This window comes from Engystomops pustulosus, chromosome 6, assembly GCF_040894005.1.
Source record: "Engystomops pustulosus chromosome 6, aEngPut4.maternal, whole genome shotgun sequence".
Classification (NCBI taxonomy): domain Eukaryota; kingdom Metazoa; phylum Chordata; class Amphibia; order Anura; family Leptodactylidae; genus Engystomops; species Engystomops pustulosus.
Window position 1 is genome coordinate 46,098,112 of NC_092416.1, and position 21,648 is coordinate 46,119,759.

The following is a 21,648-nucleotide window of genomic DNA, read 5'->3' on the forward strand; positions in this document are numbered from 1 at the left end:
CTGCTCTATAACATATTACCTGCAGATAGGACACTATGTACAATCTGCTCAGCTCCTACTGCTCTACAACATATTACCTGCAGATAGGACACTATGTACAATCTGCTCAGCTCCTACTGCTCTATAACATGCTGCCTGCAGATAGGACACTATGTACAATCTGCTCAGCTCCTACTGCTCTATAACATATTACCTGCAGATAGGACACTATGTACAATCTGCTAAGCTCCTCCTGGTCTTTAACATTCTGTCTGCAGATACGACACCATGTAGAATCCGCTCAAATCCCTCTGCTCTATAACATGCTACCTGCCGATAGGACACTATGTACAATCTGCTCAGCTCCTACTGCTCTATAACATATTACCTGCAGATAGGACACTATGTACAATCTGCTCAGCTCCTACTGCTCTACAACATATTACCTGCAGATAGGACACTATGTACAATCTGCTCAGCTCCTACTGCTCTATAACATGCTACCTGCAGATAGGACACTATGTACAATCTGCTCAGCTCCTACTGCTCTATAACATATTACCTGCAGATAGGACACTATGTACAATCTGCTCAGCTCCTACTGCTCTATAACATGCTGCCTGCAGAAAGGACACTATGTACAATCTGCTCTCCTCCTGCTCTATAACATGCTGCCTGCAGTTAGGACACTATGTACAGTCTGCTCAGCTCCTCCTGCTCTATAACATAACTTTAAGGTCTCAGCACAAGCTTAGGTAGACCAACATATCATTTTTACAGAAAGTTTGTGCGATCCAAGCTAATGTGATAGTGTTAGGGAATTGTCATTTAAGACAATATGCAAAATACGACCTATATTTGCTGCAGGTGATCAAAAAGAACAAGCAAAAAGTTGGAGACATTGTATAATTTTTTGGGAGAAAGAAAAAATTCTCAGTAGCACTTACAAAAATCCAGACAAATAGTCTTTACACCCACTGACCTTCACTGAAAAATGCAAATGGACAAGTAATAAAAGGTAGCCAGAAAATAAAAAAAGCTGCATCCTGCCAGACAGAGGGAAAGGATTCTACCCAGAGAGAGGACACAGGAAAGGATTCATTGTGATTGAACGTGCGTCAGAGAGAAAAGATAGCGGCTGGATCATAAAAACTCTTTACGGCCATTAAGGTGCTGAGGGGCAGTTAGCAGTAGTCAGGGAACATCTAGGGAGTCGTGATTAATAACAAGGAAGGATATGCAGGCATTTAACTGCGACACAGGGAGGGAAGGTGACTATCTGCACCAGAGGAGACACTGCTTCCCAGCTGTCACCCCTCTCATCTGACCTTTCACCCCCCAAAGACATCTGTAGTATCATAGTCTTCCTCCAAGTCTTTTATGAGCATTTACATATGATAAAAACCTAGGACATCCAGATAAGACAAGGCCAACAAAAAGCTTCCTCTTATCGGTTATCCACTTACACATTTTTGCAGCCCTGAACCTCTACAAAGAAAACCTCTGTATATTCTGTGTTGTTTCTAGTGTCCTAACAGGGGCGTGACAAGAGACAAGGATTCCGTCTATGGTGGTCTCTATGCCATGAAGCCCCTTGTTTGGACCTGCACTAGGCAGAATACATTGGGGCACATTTACTCAGGGTCCGCACAACGCATTTCCATCGGGTTTCCCGACTATTTCCGATTAGCGTCGCATTTAACAGGGGTTTTTCCCGCACACAAGTGGATTTTGCTGCAATCGCGCCGACTTGTGTCGCATGAAAGTCGGCGCGATTGCAGCAAAATCGCGCCAAAATCGCAACACGGGGGCTGGGGGCGGTGTCCGTCGGACATGACGACTGATTCAGACCAAGCGTGGAATTTAAAATTCAATGCATGCACTCACATACACAAGGAAGAAGAAGGTAAACTCTGGCGGACCTGAGTGTGGTCCACATGCTGGATATTGGGCGCCCGATCTTAGTGAATGGCGCCGGACTTCATCCTCGTTGGACAACGCACCTCGGAGATCGCGACAGGTACGGGTAAGTAAATGTCCCCCATTGTAGAAGTTTGCCCAGAGTATAAACAGAGTTATTAGTGTTATATAGGCAGTTTAAGCGGCAGTCCATGGACCAAGCCTTCTAGGGGGCCATGGTCACCCAAACCACCCACCATATTTTACCATGAAATTCTCATACACCATGGTATGGTTGTTTGCGGTTCGTACAGAGAGTCACTGACTTAAGGACACCCGACCCCTAGTTGCAGACTGACCCCTTTGGTGAAGCTCTCTGGATGCTTTACTTTAGTCCCAGGCTGCAATGATCAGCTGTAAGGTGTCTAATGAAGTTTTATTGATAATCCTCGTTCCCATGACGGCACATAATTGTGAAAATCCAATTGTCACAGGGACTAAAAATAAAATTGTCTGCAGTTACAATTATACTATATACCGTACCTGTTCGAACTTTCATACAAATTTAACGTTAAAACAAACCAAAAGAACCTATCTTGTATGTAACCTGGGGACTGCCTGTAGCGCTGGCATTTCTAATCCATGGATCACTCCGGCTGCATACACAGGTTGTCCCACACAAGATCTCATCGTGGAGAGTCTGGATGTACCCAAACTCTTTTATCGAATGAAGAAAGGTTGGCTTTTACTGTTTGATCCTCGGTTTCCCCAGAAGATAAAGGGTCTCCAGCCTACTCATGCCCGATGGAAATAACAGTGACCCTGAGCCTTTCCCCAAGCTAAGTCTCAGCAGCGATATCCGATGTGTGTGGCTAGTTATCTCTTCCTCCCAGTGTCAGACTCTGCAAATAACTTCTAGATAAAATACAGAGTGATAGGACATTGTTACATAGGGATTTCGGCCTGTGCACTCTTCTCATCAGCAGGAGGATGCCACTCTCTCAATCCTCTGGCACACACGTATCATTATCACATCTGATCAGCACTTATTTTTAGTGATGGTGAATCGATCCTCCCAATTTGCTGATTTAGCAGTCAATAGAATACAATGGCTGAATGGATTTCTTAAATGTTTGCATCAATTTGGCAAGAGCGAATCACAGAGTTGGTAAAAGTAGAAGATGCAGTGCGCTTCGCATAATCTGAGATTTGATAATTCCACATATACAAGACAAAATTCCCACTGGTTTTCTGGCATGGATAATCCTGGACGAACTAACGCCTACATGAACATAATCAATGAAATGATTGTATTTAGAGGAAAGAACTAACAAAGTTGAGTTTTTGGAGAGATTACAGATTATCCATTACATGTAATTCAAGAAATTGAATATTTAAGGAATTTCTGGATTTCACGTTTTGAAAATCTGGGATTTTGCTACGGGCCGTATACTCCATAGAAAGTCCAATTTTGTTGTTGGTTTTCTTGGTAGATGCGGCAGTGATCTGTGGTTGACCTCACGTGCGTTGCTACGTGTGCACTGTCATCCAGCGCCGTGGGAGAATGGGAGCACATTGAGAGGCAAGTATAAGACGTTTACTGTTTTAATACACCTCCAGCCATATACAAACTTTTTTCTAATCTCTAACAACCCCTTTATACCACAAAATACCACCAATCCAATTTGGCTATTGGATAATCACAGACTATGCATTGGCTGGTCGCACCACAGTGCTGAGGACGGGGCATTATAGTGATACAAGGAGTCCCTGCTTCCCTGTGGAACAGCAGGGCAGAACTGTAGTCATGAGGAAGCAGGGACTCACAACAAGTAGAAGCTATGGAGGAGATTTATCAGTGCTAATACGTCACAAAAAATTGTGATTATTCTTGCGACCAAGTCATTTTGGCCGGCATGTAGCATGTTGGTTTTTACGCAAAACTACTCCAGCTCTGGCCTAGCGTAGTTTGCCCGGCTGCTCAACTGCCTGAGTGATACATCAGGAGGTCCAGGCTTCTTGATGTATCTGCCACAATAGGGCCCTTAACATACGCAGCACACACACAGTGATGGCTATGATAAAAGTTCCCCCATATAAGTTCATCAACTCCGCTTCAGAAAAATTATTCTCCTGTACACAAAATCATTAGAACAAATTCATACACTGGGGCACATTTACTAAGGGTCCGAACGACGCACTTTCGTTGGGTTTCGCGATTATTCCCGTTTTGCGCCAAATTGCTCTGGGTTTTTGGCACAAGCAATCGGATTGCATGCATCAGAAATGGGGTGGGGGCATGGCCATCGGACAACCCGATGGATTTGGACAAACCGCGAAATTTAAAGGAATAGTGTCGCAAGATCAAGCACTCACATGCACCGGGAAGAAGAAGGTGAACTCCGTTGGACCTCACCGCAGATGTGACACATGAAGAACTCGATCTTAGTGAATCACGGCAGACTTCATCCTCATTGGATGACGCACCTCGAGATCGCGACGGGAGCGGGTAAGTAAATCTGCCCACTGTGTTTAAAAACACAATTCAAGCGCCTCTGGGAGGAATTTCTCCCAATGTGTTTACACCTAAGCGTTTGTGATCGGGAACCTGCAATGCGCGCTTTGCCGGTCAGCAATACAAAACACGTTTACAAATGCAACTGAAACGCAGTGTGTGAATGTGGTTCTCGAGAGTTTTTTTTTTTTTTTTAAATTTTGGAAAATGTAAACCAAGGTGTGTTTAGCTGCATTGGGGAATATGAGTAATATTCTGGTCAGGTTCATGCATAGGCACCATGTATAGAGGTTATATGCTGTGCTCTGTATGATGTATATTACATACGCACTAGGCGCGCACACATGCTTATTATGAAGGCCCTCAGCTTCTACCTCCCTGTGTTGCAGGAGGAGGTCAGAACAGCTGCATCCCCAGCTGTGACATCTGGAGATGGGCTGAAATGGAAAGGTTCCCCAGTCAGGGCTCGTCAGGCTTTAATTGATCCCAGCGCTGCGCGTCCCTCATCGGCAGCAAGCTGTGAAGAGCGTGCGGAAGCGGAGAAAGGAAAAATAACAAGCAAAGCACTGCTCCCATGTTAACTCCTGCTATCCCGGAGATGCCTGCAGAGAGACTGCAAGACTTATTCTACCACTGCATTTCATGTGAGAGAGGTTTATTCCATAATTTTTAGTATTGGCCCACTTTTTTTCCCCGATGTAACATTGCGTCCAAAAAACGGTGTGGCGCACCTATCCTGTGCCAAGGATGTGTGGCTCTGGGAAAATAAAGCAGTCACCCCACCATTGGTGTCTGGGAGCCGTCTCGCCAAGGGAAATAATTTATTAAACAATAAAATATCTGTGTGGAAACGGGAGTCGCAGCGGAGCCACTATTGTTCCATTTTGAAAGCTCCGTCTTTTCCGTCTATCCTCAGTCTACCCGTGCCGCTGCTTTATATTTTGATCAGTCATTCATGAGATCCATCATGATTACACACTAATTGCGATGTCTCATTAAGCCCGCCATCCACTCTTATTTTTTTCCACGTTATAAGATGGAGAGAGTCATTATAGCGGCACGTCGTTTACTGGCATCATTTAATGGTAATATGCTGACCTGGAAGAATATATGCATAATTAAAGGACAACTTCATCCAAGAAGCTTCTTTAGCCCAACCAGTCTTCTTCAACAAAAGATTCAGAAGCTTAGGAGTTTTTTTAGGATTTATTATCTAGTTAAGGTGGGGGGGGGGTGCTTTATTTTATACAAAGCCCATCAAGTTAATAATGAAGTCCAAGTAGAGTCAATCTAGTAATTAATATAATCTCCTATCTGTATAGTGGGCTCAGTGGCCCATTCTGTATGCACACCCTTAAGGTAGTGGTACACGTGGCGTTTTGAACCTGTTTTTAAGCAAAACGCATCAGTTTTTGACCGTTAATTAAGATAATTGGCAAACTGACAATAACTGTCAAAAAACTGATGTGTTTTCAAAAACTGACAGCTTAAAAACCGTGTAAAAACGGGCTCAATACGCTAACCTGTGCCAACACACTTAGGGTGAAGACGCACGTGGCGTTTTTAGGCCGTTTTTAGTAGAGCGTTTTTAGATCGGAAAAAATGCATGCATTAAAAAACGCATGAGTTTTTACGATCTGAAAACGCACTAACTAAAAACGGCCCAAAAACGCCACGTGTGTCTTCGCCCATAGTGTGCGTTCACACGTGGAGTTTACATTGCCTTTTGTAATGTAACACAACGGCTGAGGAGAGAAGAGTTGCCCAATTACAGTGAGGTTAACATTTGCGTTTACAAAATATTATGATAATCTATTAACATTGCATTTAGATGTTGTATTGTGTTTCAAAATGCAATGTAAACGCCACATATAATGGATCGTCGAGTCATTACTCAGTGACGTTGACTCATACGCCAAAGTTGCAGCTCGGGCAATTGGCAGTATGAGCTGTGTGTTATGAGCCTATTGAAATACATTGGCTGAAAAATAACATTGATGTGTGATAAATAGACATATAAATCTGCCAAGCTCCTCCCCCTTGTATAGCAAATAAGAGAGAAAAAAAACGTAACTCTAAAGTCAGGCAATGGTGGAAAAAATACACCACAGACTGTGCAACACCACATTTATCAACTGAGAATTTTCAAAAGAACGCAAATTTAATCGCAAAACTATACCACATAGAAGGACCATTGCTACTACAGTGGGGAGATTTATCTCAAACTTTTTGCTCAATTTTGAAGAATTATCAGAGAATTTCCTGTGCAAAAACATTGCAAAAGGCAGAAATTGAGCAGATGTTAAATATACGTGCGACTGGTGCAGTCTATTCGCATAGAGCACACACAGCAGATAGTCACATAGGAAGGCAGGTAACACTGCACATACACCGGACTATAAATCCGACTGGTGGAAACCTGCCAGTCTAACACATAGACAACTGCTCAAAATCCTGCCTAATGATAAATCTCCCCCTATGTGACAGTTTCTCTTTTGGGTATCTCAACCAATATCAGAGCTGAATGGTAAGAGTTAGATGTGCTGCCCCCTAGTCTCATAGACAAAAAAGTTCTCAACTTTGTTTCAAGTCTGCTATTACTGGTGTGGAGCTGTGAAAATCACGAGAGGTCCCCTACATTTACTTAGGAAATGCTGCCCTGGGGTGAGATTAAAAGAAAAACCCTGTGCGACCCACTACTGGGAGACCAGAGCCCGTAACCTTTTCCATATGTGACGGAAATCCTGCCATCTAGACTGTGATCCCTGCGCCACCCCTTGTACCATAAACCACCCCGTGCTTACTCTCACAGATAATAAATAATGGTTTCCTCCTTGTAAAAGCCGCTGCTAAGAATTTTCAAGGGAGGACAAAAAACAAGGAGACATTAGTTTTCCCTGTGTCGTGTTCTGACATAAGATGGGTGTCCTCATGCCAGAAAGAAAAGAACTTCCATATATGATACATTTCGTGCTTGTAGGCATTTACCTACTTTCTCTGCTGGTTAGTGTTTATTAGAAGACGAAGAACCTCTAATAATGGACTAGGAGGTCTCTGACGCATGACATCTGTAAAATATTGCCAAAAACATGTGCAAAGCATGTGTAAAACCAGCAGAGTAACAAATAATTAGACCCTCTACCTATAGTCCAGACTTCCCAAAGTGTCCCAAGATCTCAACCTGTGACCAGTCAATATATAGGTGTATATTAGTGATGGGTTGTTCACGAATGAGCCGGCACAAAGAGCGGTCTCTTGTTTGTGAACGACATAAGCCGACTCCAGTCAGTGAGCCGATGGCTCACTAAACCCCGCCCCTAATGGACTCACCACGCCCCCTTTAACCCGATAAAATCAGGTTTAAAGTGGTGTGGTATCCGGTGACTGACTGGCCTGCAGCTCCCTATTATATTTTTAATAGGGAGCCATTCAGGAGCCAGAAAAGCCGGCTTTTCTTAGGGAGCCGAGCCTAATGAACCAACTCACCAAGAAGAGCAGGAATTCTCATCACTAGTGTATATAGTTTTGAGAAATTATTAACCTATCCTATTAACGGCAGTAAGAGTCCTGATTGACCCGCCCACACCTAAGTGATTGACAGCTCTCCTGGTATCAGTACACAGTGGATTGTTAAACACAATGGGGCAAATTTACTTACCCGGCCCATTCGCGATCCAGCGGCGCGTTCTCTGCTCTGGATTCGGGTCCGGCCGGGATTCATGAAGGCAGTTCCTCCGCCGTCCACCAGGTGGCGCTGCTGCGCTGAAAATCATCTCCACGCGCCGGAATGCACCACCTCGGACCAGGTGAAGGTAAGCGGTCACCAAGCGACACTTTTTCGGGTTTTAAATGCGGCGGTTTTTCCGAATACGTCGGGTTTTCGTTCGGCCACGCCCCCCGATTTCCGTCGCGCGCATGCCGGCGCCGATGCGCCACAATCCGATCGCGTGCGACACAATCCCGGGGCAATTCAGGTACAATCGGCGCAAATCGGAAATATTCGGGTAACACGTCGGGAAAACGCGATTCGGGCCCTTAGTAAATGACCCCCAATAGGTGTGACTTATAATGTCTTGTGTACCAGTTTGTTGGCGCATAATGCCTGAAACAGTCACAATTCCTGGTGCATGCCCCAGAATATACAACTTTTTGCCTCCCTTTAGCACCTCCACACTCCACTTTTAAAAAATTGGGGGCGTGGCGGGACCTCTTAGTAATTGCAGCATGTCATACACTGGTGTACAATGATTAACACTGGCACACGACTCCATTGGCGCCTATGTGTGGGTGGAGTAAACATGATTAAATCGACTAAATACATGTATCGGATATGTCCTTATAAATTGAGACTGCTGCTGGAAAAATTTACTTGTATTCATGGTGCTTCCTGTCATGGGGGTGGGGTTCTGGGCACAGCGGTCAAGGAGGTGGTGGCCCTTACGTTCCCATCTTTACAGAACCGCGCCTCCTTATCTCTTTGTAGCCACAACAGGCCCTGCCTCCTGGCTTCTTGTCCTCTCCTTGGCCAGGAGTGCATGTGCAGTGCGCCTTTCTCCCTACGCGTACACACACGGTAGGAGAACAGATGACCAGCGCATGCGCGAGAATTGAGATGAGATGGGGATTACAGAGAGATAAGGAGACACTGTTCTGTAAAGATGCAGCCATGAGGCCGGGCGCCTCCTTGACTGCTGTGCCCGGAACCCCACCCCCCTGACTGGAGCGGACCATAGATAGAAGTTAATTTTTCTGGGTGCAGGCAGCCGTCTCAATTTATACAGACATGTCCGGCACACAGGCAACCAGCCCTACAAGGTACTTATTGTGGTTTTATATCGATTCACCTGGGTACACGTTCCCTTTAATAAATTCCCATCAAAACATGAAACCAGTACCCTATTCCTTTTTATAACCAAATATCCTTATTTCAATACTTCTTTTAGCCACTTTTATATCTTTTCCTACTATCCATGGACAAAGTGCCATCCACATAAGGCACACATCCCCATCGAACAGTACGGAAATACAATGTCAAACAAAAACAACCTCGCAAGCCATAGAAATAGTGCAACACTATCACCCAAAGCAGGATCCATGCAGTGTAAGTAATATGCCATAAATCTTTGTGGCAGGAATATCTCCGCTATAAATTTGAGAGCATTAAACAGCTTATCCGAATCACTGTACATCATGCGAGTGACGGTAATGACTGCAGAACATGCTGATTTAACACTATTTATTTACAGGGCAAGTAGCAAGGATTCAGAATGGTTCTTCTGCACAATCCTCACACTTGCGGGATTTTCAGGAAAGCGACAACTTTTGGAACCAAATGACCCCTTTCAGATGGACAGGCACTTTTGTATCTAGGGTTATGAAGCTGTTGATGAATCCCACACTGTCTAATGCAGGGCTTATGGTCACTAATACAGTCCCAGCCAAAACTGCCACTCAACTTTCCCAGATTCCTGAAAAGCAAATGTACCTAGTTACACAACAGTCCATTTTCTTGCTTCTGAACCCTGCATCCCTGAATAACCCTAACATATAAGAGCCTCAACTGCCCACATACTTCCAGCTACCCAAGATCAAAGTAGGACATATGCCAAACTAAACCATATTACCGGTACATAACACAATAAAAACAAGAGGTTGGCTATGCCATTTATAGCCGTAATTTAGTTTCCATTGCCACTGCCGCCCTTCCACGCTCTTGCGCTCTTCCCCATCTCCTGTGAAATGCTAGAAGCTGTGCCTTACATACCTGGGGGATTTTCCAGCAAATGACATTATTTTATTTGGTCAGTGGGAAGACAAATTGATTTTCTTGGGCAAATAATGAACATTTATGGTTATTTTCCCAGCGGGCGGCTTTGTTTTTTTTTTATACAACAGAAGGGAGAGATGTCCTGACCTTTTTATTTGTCTGCTTTTCCAGGGGATTGGTGATGGGTGGATGTAATCTCAAGGCACAAAACCACTAAAAAATTAAAAGGTATTTCTATCCAAACATAAAAAAATGCCTTTTCTTAATCTTGAGAGAAAGATAGGGAATAATCAGGCTATGCTAACAATTTCTATTACATATAACATAACTGTGCAGGAATATACTTGGATGATTTTCCTGGTCGGAAATAGCTCCACACCCTATGGGTTAGGTCTGGAATTGCAGCTCAGCCCCATCCCAGTGAGGTACAATACCACACCGGTTCCAAGGATAAACTGGTGCCTTTTCTGGAGCCTTATCTTATACATATCTTATAATTTTATGTATGCATTTTCATCCACAACAGGTTACATCAACGAGTTAAGCCATTGTGACATGAGTGACTATCTGCAGGTAAACCTTAAAGGGGTTGCCCAACTCATATGTAGTGCTGTTTTTATACAGCATATTGTTAAATAACCATAAGCGTAGCTGCCCCCTATGTTCCAGCACAGCAGTACAGTGCCGAATCCCTGCACCTCCCGGCTCAGCCAATCATTTTCCCCCTCAGTGACCACTACACACACAGCACTTCATTAAGTACCATCAGCAGTGACGTGTCAGCAAGCCTTTATACATCATGGCATGCTGGATATCATAGTTTAGCTGTCTGCAGGGTCCATAATCGTGTCAGATTGGGCATAGATTTCAATTAAATCTTTGTCAAATCTCACAATATCCACATCCAATTCAGGTGAATGTTGTTTCTGAGCTTCCATTTACTCGTAAAAGGAACATTTTTTCTGGGACGATTTCTGACATCGACATGGAAAGAAAACTTGACAGTGACATAGAAACCTCCAAGTAAAAAAGTTAGTAAAAAGTAAGCCAAAAAGTTCCAGTAGCAACTGACTAGGGGCACTGGCTTCTTTGACTAGAATATTTTAAAAAACTGAATAATGAATTGTCGGGGGTAATATCTGTCCCATACATGACTTCATCTCCTGGATCACCAAAGACAAAGTTGATGATCTAATCAGTGGTCTCATGTGGCATCCTCCTGGACATCAAGGGTGGGTGGGCCACCCTCCAAAAATTCTAGTACAATAAGTAGCTTTAGGTGTAGCCGTAAAAATCACTGACACATTAGCTTTTAGTCATTTCTCAGAGAGGGTCTACAGTCTTTAATCATGTGCAGATGCCATACGCTGACCCTTGTTGCCTCACCCCGGCAACCTTTGACCTGTTGTAAACACTAATGACGATACCACTACAGTGATGACAAATTCACCTCTGGACTGTTGCTGGGGGATATTCGGAGTACAGTGCCTACATTATGTGCGTGGACGGCTTTCATCAGACACGGTGTTAAAAAAAGGTGAAGGAAAACACGGTGTCATCTTACATGCATTTTTCTTGCTGAGGGAAAGGGGCTCCTGCCATCCTATGTGCATTTCTATGGCGTCCTAAAAAAAACACGTTTTTTTAATACTAAATACATCATATCTTTGTATTGAGTTATGGTTACACACAGGGATAGAAATTCCACCACGAGCAATGTGCGTAGTCTTCATGTATCAAAGATACCAACACTTGTAGATATAAATTGTGAACCTTACGTGTCGTGGCCTAACGTCAAGCGAGGAGTCCAAGCAGTTTGTTTTCTGCTAATGATAAATGACTTTTTAGAAAAACCTGGAGCAACTTGTGAAGGTCACCACTGCAGGGACAGTAATAAATTGGGCCAACTTGAGCCTACATCATATTTCACCTTTTTTTTTTGTTCCCCCTCTCACCATATGATGTCTCACAGAATCACACACACACACTACAACATAGTCAATCACATCCCTGGTGGAGATGGAGTTAAAGCAACAAACATGAAATACCTTCGATGTGGAGGGAAAAAAAAAAAGTTGATGTTTGTAAGAGAAGAGCGTGGTTAGTAGCTCCTCTGTGTCTGGGGTATCCCCTGCTCCTACTCATGTGGTCTGGTGTATAAGAGCATATGACAAAGTGTAAGATGAGGGCTGTTTACTGTCCGTCTTTTCAAGTCAAGGAGGTTCACACACATAAAAGACAAAAAGAATGTAGATCTTTGGGCTCCAGAGATTCTCTTCCTGGCGACAGTATCGTAACCACAAAGAGCTCGAGAGTGCAGAATAACATACCGAGGTTACTGGCAGATCGGAAAGAGAGGCCGTGAGCTACGTCTAGGTCAGGCGCGCTGTTGGCTGAGATATTTCTCCTAATAGCATGTAGAAATATTTTCCATAAAAAGGAAAAAAAAAAAATACAGGTCAGCAAAGTCAACTGTCTTAGAGGCTTGTAAAAGAGGCTTAGGAGTCCAGTGTGTGGTCCTATTATATAAGTGAGTGTACAGAGATAGCAGATTGGGACCGCCCCCCTTGTAATGGCCAAACAAAGAAATATCAAGCCATAATGAATCATTTTCTATATATCTAGAATTGTATTTGCAGATTGTATTGTGCTTTCAATGTACCGTAGCTCAATTTAGCAAGATTTTGCCTTCATAGGACAAACTACAAGAACCCTCAGATTTACCTATTCAAAAAAAATCTCATCCAAAGGCATATGCAAATGAGCAGAGAAAAGTAATTGTTGCCCTAGATTGCCTCTAAAAGCGACTCAAGCTAGGGCAAAAATGACTTTTCTCTAAGCTTTTGCCCTAGATCCAAAATCATATGCAAATGAGCAGACAACCATTGAGCTTTATAGTACCTACAATACTTTTGGTAACATTAAATCTCATGTTTCTATATACCGAACCAGAGATACAGGTGGTCCCCTACTTAAGAACACCAGACTTACAGGCAATCCCTAGTTACAAACGGACCTCTGGATATTGGTGATTTACTATACTTTATCCTTAGGCTATAATAATCAGCTATAACAGTTATCACAGGTGTCTATAATGAAGCTTTATTGTTAATCCTGGTTCTGATGACAACCCAACATTTTTAAAATCCAATTGTCACAGAGGCCAAAAACATTTTGCTGGGGTTACAATTAAGAACAAACCTACAGAACCTATCTTGTACATATCCTGGGGACTCCCTTTAGTTTAAGAAAAAGACGGAACTGGATCTTCATCTGAAGCTCATATTTCCAACTAGGTCTTACTGCCGGTATCTCCGGTTCTATACCTCAAAGAACCACAAACCTAATGTAATCTATAAGATGTGATTCTTTTCTTTAATATGAAACTAAAATAATGTTTCTAGGTACCATAGAACGCCCTGCTTCTAAAAGTGACCCATTTCTGGCAAATAATTAGCTCATTTTCACATGACTTTGGAGCTGATTTTTTGAAGGTACCGTAAGCAGGTAGTTTAACGGGGTAAAATCTGGTAACAATCCCTTTAAGTAAACAAGAATATGGTATGGATAGTGACATCAATAAAGTAGTAACCAAAGTACAGTACTGCATCACATCTGAAAAATTAAAAAGGGGTACAATCACCCAGCGTGTCACAAAATTAGGGAAGGACAAAAAAAAAATATATATATTAAGGTGTCTGGTTTACCGACAGCAGGGCATGTATACATCAGGGGTGGCACAGAGCTGCGTACGTGGGGAAGGGTTAAGCTCCGAGGAACAGACAAGGATCCGATTTAGATTTAGTACCCATGAATGTATTATTTTCACAGAATACACAAGTGAGACAATGTGACATTTAGACATTAGCAGGGAGGAGCATGATGCCCAGGGATGATAATGGCACATTACTCGCGCTGAAAGGTTTTCCTGGCCCATGGGGAAGCAGAGGAGTGAAAATATACTGATGGATTTCCAAGCTGCGGCCATGAAAGTTCAGGAAATGATCAAATTCTCAGAAGACATAGAGGAAATATCCCAGATGTCCTTCTGAATTAGGTATTCACCACTTCACTGTTGGATATGCCGTAACTACAGCAGAAGTCCTGACGCTTCAGTGTTATGAGATTAGGAAAGCTTCCAGGAGGTGAATACATATGGACCTTGGTATAAAGGAGAGACGCTTTTCATAAAATGTGACTGCTTATCTCTTTCTATAGTCATTTTTAATTTAATAAAGTCAATTGACACATTAAAAAAAAACTGGCCTAAGCAGCTGTTGATCCACTAAAATTGTCATATTTTGTGTTGTGTAATTCTGTATCAGACTCCAGAACCAGAAGCTGGTGTGTACAATGATCTGTAGCACATCAAACATCACTTATCATGGCAATGAACCTGATAAGAGAGCGCCTGTATCAGGCTGGTCCGATCCAATTGACTGAATACATTACACAGGAGGCTAGTCCTAGCATCACAGGACTGCCATCCAAAACTGCAGCATCGGTTGTGTACAAAGTATTCGGTACTTGGAATCGGACCAGCATACGGGTACATTTCCACGGGTTAACAGGTTTGCCTACAGCCAGCTAGAACCTATGAAGATTGAAAAACCAAGCACTTTCCAAATGGCTATTGTGGACCCAGACCTTCTCCATCCAGATACCTTCACTGGATGGTAAAATGTTTTGGTGTGAACCAACAACAGGACTAATCCCCTTCTCTCCTGTATTTTTCTGCCTTGAGCTTCCATTGACCCCTTTTACCAATCAAGTCAATTTAGGAAATTAGACTTAAAGGTAAATTAAATATAATCAGAATTTTGAAAGAATAATAAAATTCCATCTTTAAATTCCGAAAGAAAAAGCAGCATCAAAGTTCTATTCTCTGCCAAGTGACGCCATCGCAGTTTCCGGTTATTTAGTCTTTATAATGAACCATCAACACAGCCGACTGTTATCGATGGTATATTTATATAATTTTGTGTATTTCTTTTAATCACAGCTTTAATTAATATCTGTCATTTTGGTTGGTTTATTTTTCCTAGGATCCTGATAACTGAACAGCTCTGCTGAAGCTAGGTCTGGCATTCGTCTCCCTCCTTTGGATCATTACTGCATTCCTCATTTTTTCCTTCATTTTGGACGTACCAGGAACAAGGTGATATGTTTTTTTTTTCTGGAAGCGAAATTTCACTTATTTTTATCCATGTTTGTATTACATTCACATCAGAAACCATGGATACGATTCCCACATTATTACATTGATCTCAGTCAATATTATCTCTCACAGTTTAGGAACCCATTGGTATTTTTTCTCATTCATTGATCATTGCCGATTTCCAGATTACAATTTGGAAGTTTTGGGATGTGAGAAGTAAAATGTGTGTATGCATTCTACAAAACTGACTTGGGTCCATCATAAAACTGGTGACATTTTCAGAAGTTTGAAATAGTTTGACACAGGAGATCTGCTACTTAGATCCAGACGGTAGATTCCCTAATATGTCTAATCCCTATACAGTTTTTACGATTTCTCTAAACCTAGCCTTCACATCCGAGTAGCCTCTGTAAACGGTGGCCATCGGGGCTCTGTCAAGTCTGCAGGGGAACTTGTGCTTCTGCACATGCCCAAAGCTCCCCCGAAGGTTGTGCTGCAGCATTCACAGGTGGCATGGACACGCAGGGCACCAAAACTTTTATCGATGTGTGTCTTTTTGGCTGCAAAAACACACCTCAAAGTTGTGATAAATCCCCCCTTTGATTCACTCTGATATGCTTACTGCATGAGCGGTTTGACCTCCTTAGCCAACCACCAAGTTTGATATCACCCCAATAGAGAGAGTGACCTCTATTCATGGCTGGCACTAGATACACACGTATACAGGAGAACCTCCAGGACCTTTGAAGATCCTATAAAAGGTACTTGAACTGCTGTACTGAAGGAACCTCTCTCCTTACCAAAGAAGCTTGGCTTTGACTTGTGGGGACCCCACAAATGTTTATTGACCCATTAGTATATGAACACATTAAACAAAAATATCCCAAAACTTTAAAATGAAACTGGACTTTATGTATGGATTCAGGTCTAAAAAAAGCCTATAAGCTGGGAAGTGTTATAGTAAGGGGTCAGCCAACAGTTATGGGCAAAGGATCCAGGGATTACAGACTGAAGCCAAAGTACACATATAATATTGTGATAAATCTGTACTGTACCCATGTGATAGTGTTGACTTGTGGATAATGACAAAAAACAAAAATTAAGTGCTTTTGCGAATTTGCATTTATTTTTGCTACAGATAGAGAGACAGGGGCAGCCACATGGACACTCCAAGACAAGGGAGAGCCCAGTAGTACTGGTAGCAGCAAACACATCTACAATTAGAGTCACGAGGTAAGAATCAAAGCCAGGAAAGGAACTGGAGGTGTGCACAAGACACAAAGAAGAATATTTGCTTTAAAAAAAAAAATCATCAAAGCAACATGAAATCTTAAGAACAAATAGAAAACTGGGTAAACAAATGGTGAAAAAAAGCTACTGTTTGCCAAGTTTTTGTAGTCTCTTCTATCTCAGCTATTTATAAGGTAACGGGAAGGAACGCATTATAAACACCAAAAATAGAATCATTCAAAGTTTTTCTACTTTGTAATACAATCCCATTAAAAAAATCCATACGTTGAACTTGTCTGTCTACTTTAGTTTCCCGGGTCATGTACAAGATGGGATCTTTAGGGTTGTTCTTAATTTGAATTTGTATGTAAGTCGGAACAGGTATGTTCTATATTTGTAACTCCGGAATTATTTTTTTTGTACCTGTCACAATTGGATTTTCACAATTATGTGCTGTCATGGGAACAAGGATTATTAACAAAACTTCATTACAGACACCGTACAGCTGATCATTGCAGCCTGGGACTAAAGTAAAGCATCCAGAGACTTCATCAGAGGGGTCAGTCTGTAACTAGGGGTTGTCTGTAAGTCTGGATGGCCTAAATATCAAGGTCTACCATGGCTCGTCTCCAATGTGCCATCTGGTGAAAATTATATACCAGATATACGGTATTTATGACAAAGTAGATGATCAATTCTAAAACCAGAAAGACTGGGAAGGTACGTACAAACTAGTAAGAGCAGTGCAATGGGTTATGTGAATTGCTCACTCTTGGTAGAACTTAGATCTCAGAAATCAGATGGTAACACAAAACCTAGGTTGGGTCAGGTATTGAAAGTTCAGGAGGAAAAGTTGAGGATTTTGTAAGGTCAAAGAAGCATTAGTTTGATCTGATATCTTACGACTAAGCCCTCAAGCTTTAAAGGGTTTGTCCACTTTATGCAAATAATTGATATGGGTTGTGTAATGAAAAGTTATACAATTTTCCAATATACGGTACTTTCTTTATCAATTCCTCATGGTTTTCTAGATCTCTGCTTGCTGTCCTTGTATAGGAAGCTTTTAGGTTTACTTGCAGCGGATAAAAATCTGTCCATGGTGACACAGGTGCACGGCTCGTTATATCACACAGCTCTGATAACTCTCTATGATACTAATAAGCTGTGCACCTGTGTGACATCACATGACCATGGACAGATTTCTATCCACCGGAGGTAAACATAGAAGCTTTCTATAGAATGACAGCAAGCAGAGATGTAGAAAACTGTGAGGAATAGATACAGAAAGGATGCTGGAAAAATTGTATAACTTTTCCTTACACAAACCATAGCAATTATTTGCTGAAAGTGGACAACCCCTTTAATGTTGTTACTGTTACTATTGGCATTGTTCAAATGCTAAATTAAACCCATTAGGGTTCCACTGTTTAAAGCAGGTCCCCATTTCTAACCATTTGTCCCATGAAGATAAAATAGAGACAACTGCTCTCAGTGGACATTTACGTTACTCTGTACAGTTGTCATTTGCATCACACAGCATCTACAAGCTAAAAAAGCGACATTGTCCTAAATTTTACCGATTGCATTCATAGATTTGATCGATATAAGTGCTATATAACATCATCTTATAGCAGCTAATAGAGAGTGGTATAACATTACATTCCCGGATAATGAATGACTCCACACATCTATGAAAGGCTTTCTGTATTGTGCCCATGTGACAGTGTTGACAACTACACCTCCAGTGGATAACGCCAAAAAAGAAATCTTACAGGGTTGGGTTGCGACTGACATTACATGGCACGGGTCAGTAAAAGGAGCATAGTACTTCATTGTTCAGCGGCCAACACAGGAATATTCTGAGAAGGGGTTAAAATGTCACAAGAAATAGCCTTGTTTCTGAACTGTCTTCCCTTTCCCCATTGTCCAGGGTGCTTGCTCTTCAGGTTTCCCCTTACATATACATTGCACGTATGCTGAATGAACTAGATTTACAGAGCTATAACAGGAGAGGCATGACCTACATAATAACACCGCCGGTGAAATACAAGCAGCGCTGCTCAGCGGGAATCCGCCAGGCACCTTATCTAAGCTTGGATGGAGGAAGCAGCAAAGGGTAAACATAAGGACCATGTTTACAGGATGTAGATCACTGCAACGAGACCTCAGAAACCAAGAATCTAGCGTCCATTTTGAAAGTCCCCCTCCTAAACTTCATCCATTAGAAGTTTAGTATCAAGTTACTTTTGACCCATTTAGATCCATCTCCACTATTGACATGTTAGCTTTACAAAGTACTTATATTCCCCAAGAAATTAAAAAACTGTGGAGAATCTTTTTCTAGAACTTTTTTTTTTTCGGCTGTGCATTTGTAATTCATCCTAAAAGAATGTCTAAATAAAATGACAACTGAGAGTTACCAATCACCCGGTTAATGGAGCATGTCCTTAAAAGTCCAATTCGTATTGCCTGTATCAAATTTTCCAGGGACAAACCCCCACCACCTGTTAACACAGACTGTCACGAATATCCAGTTGAAATAAGGCTACTTATTCTACTTTCAGTTATTAATTGTGGAAAAAAATAGCATTAGAAGCTTACAAAGGATGAGTAACAAACGTTAACGGAAGATAAGTCTATGGAAGATGCGTCTTTTAGTGCCCAAACTATAACCAAAAGCCACTTTTTTTATCGCAAGGCGCCAACATGGCAATTTAAAGGGGTTATCCGGGTTTAAAAAATGTCTTATGGCCGGGCTGGGGAGGGCTATTTAAACACAATAAACATGTACTTGCCTCCTCCGGTGCTGCCGATGTCCCGCGCCGCAGCCGGTCTTCTCTGTGCGCCAGTTTCATTACACCGGCGCACAGGGAGCTTCCGGCCGGCCGGAAGCTCCTATGCGCACCATCTCCCAGCGCTTACAACGCTGAGAGATAGGGACGGATGGGAGGAGCCGTCCACATCGCGGACCGGAAGCTCCCTGTGCGCGGCTTCTGTGCCCCTGTAAACAAACAGGGGCACGGATCGAAGAGACCGCGGCGAGGGATATCGGCGGCACCGGAGGAGGTAAGTACATGTTTATTATGTTTAACTAGCCCTCCCCAGCCCGGCCATAAAAAAAATTTTAAACGTGGATAACCCCTTTAAGCAGTAACTTATTGCTCCCGATTCTTCAAAAAGTTTCAATTGAATCGTCTACCTCGGGCCACCAATACAGTTGAAAGAAGGAGGGCAAATTTAGGCCATCAATGTAGCTTCTCTCCAGGGTCCCACTGTACAGGAGAAATCGTGGAGCCAGCAGGATGACATCCAAAGATAATCCAGCTCTGCCCACACCTTCTCACTCTTCCTGCAGTTCCCAAACAACCAAGGTGTTGCTTTAAAATAGAGCAGAGACTGTAGGAAGATACTTTAAGTCCTGTCCAGTGCTGGGGCGATGGCATGGGTGCCCATGATGAGGGCTCCAAGTGCCACCTCTAGCACTCATGCCATAGCTTGCGCATCACTAGTCTTTGGGGAACAGAAGACCTTCCGTTCTAAGTTTCCATTACGCTTTTCTTAAAGGGAAAGTAATCTGAAGCCCAAAGGCAAATGTAAAAAGGGTCTAACAGAAGCTAGATTGGTTACTTCATGGTGAATACAAAGATTTTATACAACAGACAAGTCTAGAATAGTTACAGGTTCACTTTAATTGCCTCTAAACACTGTGGACTATTGGACCAGGAATAAGGCCATTCCTATCCCTCGCACCAACATAAAATTGATGTCCAGTAGACTAATGGTTCACACATAAGGAATTTCCCGGTCTGGCTGACATCCACTATCATTAGAGCTGCACTGTGGGAGGTGTGTGTACAGAGAGCAAGCCTTGACAAAACAACCTTTTAATTGGCCATTTAGAAAGGGACCTGCACCTCCCTGCTCCCTCACCTGAAGTGAACAAGAGATATAAGACAGGGAGTGGAGGGAACACAGCATCCAGGTGCACAGAATCTTGGCTGCTTTCCCCACCACGGAAGTCAACAAGGATTCTGGGACCCAACGCCTTCACATTAATTCCCCAGAGGCTGTAAACATATGCAGCGTGACAGACTGCAGGTGGAGAACAGCAGGAACGCCCGCAACTACTCCAGGGCTAAAGCATCTGTACATGGAGGCATCTCAACCTCAATGGAAACTTGACTAGATGACCTTCATGACTGCAAAAGTAGTCTGGTCTTTTTCTGTGATAAAGAGGACAAAACAATGGGAACAAATAAGTACCAGGAGAATATCCATGGGTTCGTGCTGAGCAGAGGAAACTAGAAAGCCCCTGTAGTCAGAGAATACCCAATTCAACAAGTATTGTAGTTATACGGAAGAAGACAACAATGGGGAAGAAGAGAAGAAGGATAAGGAGGGGGCGAGACGAAGAAAAGTAACAAGGTCTAGAGGGAAAAGTATGGGGGAGGAGTGAGCATAGTCCCACAGAGGTGACCAAATTGCCAAAAATGTAGCTTCAGAACAAAATTTCATTGACCATATACCAATTTTACCTCAGTTTAGTAGTCGGTTGTAATGCAAGTTATGGCAAGAGTAGCTAGTCATGTCAACATGACCACTATAGCAATAAAACAACTGCCCAACCACATCCCAAAAAGAAACCCTAAAATTAAAGGGAATGTCCAGGTCTGAAAATTGTTTTTTTTGCTTGTTTTTTTTTTTAATATAAACACTGCACAATGGATAGTGGAGTCTAAGCTATACTGTAGTAAATGGGGATGAGCTTTAATACCACGTACAACCTGAAAATAGGTGTGGCACCCCTTTTGGGGGGGAAAAAAAAACAAATAGTCCTTTTTTTTAATGTTACACAACTCAGAGCTAGGACATGGTACCAATGTTGTATGTGCCCAAAAGGTACCATGCCAGCCATCCCATGTGTCCGCCTCAAGTACAGACAAGGGTCCCATATAGCAAGAAAACAATCAAGAGGAAAAACAAGTCAAATACATAGAGCGTCCACGAGACAATCATCTTTAGTGCATTTTTAGGGAATAAAATTTAACTTTTCAAACATCTATTGGCAGAACAGTTTTGATACATGAGGTCTGATGTCCT

The 21,648-nt window shown here is 42.5% G+C and overlaps 1 protein-coding gene across 4 annotated transcripts in view; it reads right to left on the reverse strand.

Moving 5' to 3' along the window:
• Positions 1-21,648, reverse strand: part of SAMD11 (sterile alpha motif domain containing 11) — a 104,845-nt gene that overhangs the window by 71,648 nt on the left and 11,549 nt on the right. The gene's annotated exons all lie outside the window — the stretch shown is intronic.